Source organism: Rhinatrema bivittatum, chromosome 4 (genome assembly GCF_901001135.1).
Source record: "Rhinatrema bivittatum chromosome 4, aRhiBiv1.1, whole genome shotgun sequence".
NCBI classification, from domain to species: domain Eukaryota; kingdom Metazoa; phylum Chordata; class Amphibia; order Gymnophiona; family Rhinatrematidae; genus Rhinatrema; species Rhinatrema bivittatum.
Window position 1 is genome coordinate 203,374,043 of NC_042618.1, and position 6,476 is coordinate 203,380,518.

General features: G+C 43.4%; 1 protein-coding gene across 1 annotated transcript in view; it reads right to left on the bottom strand.

The window, feature by feature from the left end:
- DCAF1 (DDB1 and CUL4 associated factor 1) overlaps nt 1-5,543 on the bottom strand; it is a 466,661-nt gene extending 461,118 nt beyond the window's left edge. The window contains exon 1 of the mRNA XM_029599550.1: nt 5,445-5,543. The gene's annotated coding sequence lies outside the window, so the exon portion shown is untranslated. The remainder of the gene's footprint in view (nt 1-5,444) is intronic.
- Between the last annotated feature and the right edge of the window lie 933 nt (nt 5,544-6,476).

The window sequence follows — 6,476 nt, forward strand, 5'->3', positions numbered from 1 at the left end:
GCCTGACTCCTCCTACCTCATTCCCGCCGCCCACTGTATGCTTTTCGGGGCCACGAGCAGTGCACACTGCTCGCAGCCTGATGAATCTCTACTCCTCTTTGCTGCAAGCAGCTCCGCTCGCGGCACCACCTGGCCGCTCTTCGGCACCCCCCCCAAGGGTTAGTGCCATAGGCGACCGCCTAAGTTCGCCTAATGAACGCACCGGCCCTGATTGTCTATGCATATGAGTGTGTGTGTTTGAAAGCCAGAGCATGTGTGTGTACATGCACGTGAGAAAAAGCATGTGTGTGTGCAACAGAGCATGTCTGTATGTAAATTGTGTGTGTGTGAGAGAGACAGACAGACAGACCCTGGGTATGTACGTATGTGAGAGAGATGCTGCATGGGCAAAGGAGGAAGCTGCTGTTGCCTGTCTGTATGTTCCAGGGAAAGTATGCAAAGGAGTGTGTGTGTGTGTCTGTGTGTGTAAGAGAGAGAGAGAGAAACACACTGTGCGGGCCCAAGCAGTTGCCAGTATTATCCAGGAAAAGAGAAAGCAGTGCGAAGGAGTGCATATATGTGTATTTGAGAGCACATATGGGAGAGAGCGCATGTGTGTGTGAGAGCATGTGTCTGTATGTGAGAGCAGAAAGTTAGTGTTCACTCCTTCCTTCTCTCCACACTAATCCATGACAATCTCAGAGTGGCTGGAAATCAAAAGTTCACAAGTATGAAGAGCGGGGAATTTTTTAATCCTTATTTGTTTTCATTATTGGTAGTTATTTATTACCTGCTATTTTTAAATAGTTTATTGGTGTTTGGGAAATTTTTAAAGAATTTTATGTTTTTATTTATTGGATATTCTTTTTGTCAGCTATTTAGAAATATTCTATTATTATTATTATTATGTTTTATATTTCTTGATTTTTTTTTAACTATTTATACATTTTTATGACATATACAACAGGAGGCAGCAAATATTTCTTGATTTTGTTGTTTATTTTATTTGCAATGATGTTTCTGTTTTTCCACTGTTGTGCTGCATACCAGAGTCTGGCTTGTAGTTTTATATTTTTATGGACTCTTTAGTCTGTGTTTGAGGTTAGTCTGTGTTCTGCATGCGAGACTAAGACAAGCTATGCTTTAAGCACAGAGGTTCTCAATCCAGTCCTTGGGACATACCTAACCAGTCAGGTTTTCAGGATATCCACAATGAATATGCATGAAAGAAATTTGCATGCACTCCCTCCATTGTATGCAAAACTATCTCATGCATATTTGTTGTGATTATCCTGAAAACCTAACTGGCTAGGTGTGTCCCAAGTTCTAGGTTGAGAATCACTTTCCTAGCATGTAATTTGTTCTATTTTCCTAATAGGAGGTGTACTGGTGTTTTAGGGCCTAGTCTTAATAAATGCAGTGTTGTCTTTACATAGATAGGGTTGATACTATGAATACTGGCAGTTAGTGCTGTTTTGGTATTACTATATTGTAATTGCAATTAACCTTTTTCAGAGAACTCATTGTTACTGTTTTCAGCATTAAAATTAAAGACAGCACAATTTTTAAATCTCTACAATACTGTAACCCAAAGGCTATATGTAAGTGGCTGTGTGCTGGGCTTTGCAAGAGTCCCTCAACTAGCTATGAGTGCACCTTAAAAAGAGATCAATGAAGGGTAAAGATGACTGATGCATTCATAATATTTTTGTAACATTTGGAAAAGAGAGCAGTGCACTCATAATTGATTTATATTCTGCTTTTTGACACTTCAAAGCGGATTACAGTAAATAGGGATAACCAACTAGTCTGGACTGATGTAGACGGATTCAAGGAAAAGAAATTAACAAGTAAGACCACATTTCACAGAATAAAGCAAACATACATAAACAAATTGCATTGCAGTGGGATCAACAAGACAAATAGCGCACCCTGATTCAGTTATCTACTGGAACAAATGCTGAAAAACAGAAAGCCTTCACCTTCTTTCTGAAACAGTGAATGAATACCCTTCTGCAAAGGAAGTAGATTACAAAGTATTAGACCACCCACCAAAACAGTGTGACCCCACTTCCACCATTTAATTTAAAGCCTAATTATATAGGGGTAAATTTTAAAAGCCCTGCGCTTGTAAAAGCCCTGCGCTTGTAAACCCTGGGACTTGCAATATAGGCGCTGGCGCGCCTATATTGCAAGTCCCAGGGTTTTGCTTGGGGGCGTGTCGGGGGCGGCGCGGCATTCGGGGGCGTTCCGGGGCAGGGCCATGGTCGTGGTGCTGGCCCAGGGGTGTTCCGGGGGCGTGGCCGAGGCCTCCGAAGCAGCCCCCGGGCCGGGGAATGGCGCGCCAGCAGTCAGCCGGCGTGTGCAAGTTACACCTGCCTCAGGCAGGCGTAACATTTTCGACAAAGGTAAGGGAGGTTTAGTTAAGGAAGAGGGGTGGGTTAGATAGGGGAAGGGAGGGGAAGCCGGGGGGGCCAGAAAAAAAGTTCCCTTCAAGGCCACTCCGAAGGGAACGGGGAAAGCCATCGGGGCTCCCCTCGGGCTTGGCGCGCGCAAGGTGCACATGTGTGCACCCCCTTGCGCTCGCCGACCCCGGATTTTATAACATGCGCGCGGCAGCGCACGCATGTTATAAAATCGGGCGTAGATTTGTTCGCGCCGGGTTGCGCAAACAAATCTAGACCTGCACGTATGTTTTAAGATCTGCCCCATAATGTGCCAGATGGAGGCACCTGATATACTTGGCGAAGGCAATTTTCAAATAGCCTGTGTAGTTACAAAATGCCATAGGTGCTTTTATCCAGTATATGGAGTAGCCAGTTTTGAAAGAGAGACTACCCAGATCTTTCTGTTGCTAAAAGCGCCCACATTCCTTGCACCCGCTGCTGTGTGAGCAGCTGAGGAGGAGGAGGGCAGTGAGAAAAACAGCACTTGTACTTTTAAAAATCCCACATCCACACACTGTTTTCCTTCCCCTTCAAACCAAACTGTCCCCGTTGGGATAAAGGCTATGCACACCAGTTTTCAAAGCAAAAATAACGTGGGCTTTCACATTTTCACTTGCCATGGGTGCTGAATCCACGTGCTCACTGGCACCTGCTTTTTCTGTGGGTAAATTTTTGCTGAAAAAGTAAATTTGAAAATGCTGTCTACCCATGGGCTTCTCCTCCCCCACCCTAAACCCATCTCTGGGAATGCTGCCTCAGCACAGCAAAAAATAAAAGGCACAGACTTTTAGCTGCAAGTGAGGGCATTTTCAGGCAGCCGATTAACAGGGGGCAAAGGCTTTGAAAATTGACCTTAATACATATTACGGTTTTGTTTGGTGGTGGTAGTGTGGGGGGGGGGGGGGGGATTTGTATACATCTAAAAATATGATTTTTAACCTATTTTTTTTTTCCATCTAATTCAATGATATCTTCTCCTTCTAATCTCCCATTCAGCCATCCTTGTGAATTTAAACAGAGCAAAAAGGCAGATAGATTGCTAATGTGCTTTGAGACTGTTCTCTAACAAAGGGGCCAATGTAATATAGTGCGCTCAGTCTAGCGCACAGCTTGACACTCGGTTAGATGCGCATTTTGGACACACTAGAATAATTCCCAATGCAATAATGGGATTAGTGCATCCAAAACACTTGTCCAAACCTGTGCGTAGCTAATAGAACTCATCACACGTAAATGCCATGTTGATGAGGCTATTACCTAGTACCCACAATTATAAAAAAAAAAAAAAAGTAGGCTGCATTTCTCCCTTACGGGTGAGGGAAATGGGGGCTCGGTTGCTTATTCGTAAAGCTTGTTTGATGGCCAAAAAGGTCATTTTGTTGAACTGGAGGGACATTACCCCTCTATCTTACTGGACGTGGCGTAACTGCTTACACCGGATGCAAGACAATCTCCACGCAACAAGAAGCTGTTCATGAGGGTCTGGGATCCGTATATACTGACTCTCCCACATCACTCACGCAGTTTGATCCTCAATGAGTGAACTAAATTTGGACGGACACTCTTGCATCAACACGCTTATGGGACACGACCTTGAACACAAATGGAACGCTTTAAAAAATATATATGGCTCAGGAAGGGGTAGGGGGGATGGGGGCTTTCTTGGTGGGTTTCTGTGCTATCTAGGGATGAGGTTGGAGAACTGAGAAGGGGTTCATAAGGGGAACATTTCACGGAGAGTGTATCAGAGTTCAGCATTCTCTGTATTGTTTTTTGGTTGAAAATAATAAAATTGTTCTAAATTTTTAAAAAAGTCACCTTTTTCCCAATGCTCACATTTAAACCCTCAAAAATTAATGCTAGCTCCGGAGCTGGCGTCTTGAGGCGCCCCAAGCCATCAACAGAAAAGCAGAAAATACTGCTTTTCTTTGGTTCCTCCGACTTAATATTGTTGCACTACTAAATAGGAGGAACCACAGAAAACAGCAACATGAAAAAAAAAAGTCTTGAGGGCGGTCAGTTTAGGTAAACGGATGCTCAATTTACCAGCATCTGTTTTCCTAACCCATGGCTGTATGTGAGTTCCAAAAAAGGACGTCTCCTGGGCACCCGATGCCAAGGTTGCGCTAGGGTCACACAATTTCACCTAGTGTGTCCTTTTTAACATAGCTTTTCATTTGCATATTGCATCATGCGCCCAGGAGAGATGGACGGGCAAGCATTAGGAAAGTGGGCACCCAGTTTGGACACCCCGTTTTTAGCATGGCCATATTCCATCTGCCTGCTTGTAAATTTGTTGTGCACATGGTTTTGAAGTGTAACTGGCTAGTGCATGTTACACAGTTCCAGTAATTAAGCGAGACCATTCTTTCATACATAAAGTGCTCTTGAGGCACATTTATATGCGAGATAAGTACAAACAGCCAATGATATCCCAGGTAATGAGCCCACAGGAAGAATGTCCAGCACAGGATGTTGTCTGTGGAGGTCCCTCTTCCTGCCTGAGAGACGAGATTTTTATTTATTTACGTTTAGCTCATGCCTTTTCATTGGTAGCTCACAGTGTGTTACATTCAAGGAACTAACTATAGAGGGCTCACAATCCAAGTTTATACCTGAGGCAATGGAGGGTGAAATGACTTGTCACAAGGAGCATTATTGAGCTCATACAGAAGTGTGTATAACATTGCACATACGATTTCAGCAAAAGAGCAGCAGGAAATTTTCAAAGGGACAAAGAACAAAAACTGATGCTATGATCACCTGATTATGGCTGAATGGACTTTGGCACAAAGGGAATTTTCCAAGTGAGCGGGGGGAAAAGGACAGTTTGAACTCAATACCAGGTTCTGTGATCTAACCATTAAACCAAGCCTCTCCCTCCACCAAATACAATTTATACATTTGAACCAACTGAAAGAAAGGGGGTGGAGCCTTTCCACAGACTTCCCTTTATAATGCGGCAGCTCTAGAATTGCTAAACAATGGTACTGAAGGGTTACAGCTTGTCACTCTTACCTTGATCTTGGTGGGCAGAGTCACTCTTTTTAATATTTAACATTATTTTCTGTGCACAGTCGTCATTACAAAGAGTGGAAATCTCCTTCAGCCCTCTTGTTGGATGTTTCATACAATGCTTCAGTCTCAAGCCCTGGGTTACCATGGAGGAGAACCACTATGAGGTCATAGGGAAACATGCATAAGTGGGTCCTCTGAAGTGATGAAGCGGTGGAGGTATAGAAAACACAAGTCTTTTTCCCTTACGTCTAGACCAAATGACTTTCATGATTTGAGAAGAACAGGATTTTCTGCAAGGAAGCGGAGAGTTTGGGGGATTAAATATTCCTCTTATATATCTGGAACATTGTTTCAGGTTCAGCTGAGGTCCTCGGTAGCAAGAGCTGGTGCATCCTGGCCTTTTCTCCGGTGGGTATGTTACACCACAGCCCAACAGCGGCCGGTCTGGTTCAGCTGGCACTTTCCGCATAGGAGAGACTCCGTGACTCAGCTTGTTTGGTGGCTGGATGACCCCTCAACTGTTTGTGGATACAGGAGAGGAAGACAATGGGTCTTTCCACTACAGGCCTCCACAACTGAACTGGTTTGAAATATCTCGGTCCAAAGACCGAGGCTGCATAACTGCACTCATTTAAGTGTGCCCTAGTCTTACAAAATAATATCTGTTTATAGACAAAAAAATAAAGATCTGAAATAACATCATACCAATTTAAACGGGCACTCGCTAATTTTTTTGTAAACAATTTGATAGGGTCACAATATAAATTGAATTCAAAACGCACAGGATTGCTCATAAGATCATTTATCCAATCAAATACACACATACAAGAAATATTGGGGAGTCTAATATCTTTGTTATAAATCAACACCTATCCAACAGAGAAAAATAAGAAAAAAGAATCAGAGGACGGAAAAGAAGCAAACCTGTTTGAGAAGTGATCTTACCAGATCATACACAGCCCTGATGACAACACTGTATATAACCTCTCTTTGCTTACGGAGGCACTATCTCCTGGCATAAAGTGAACCCTA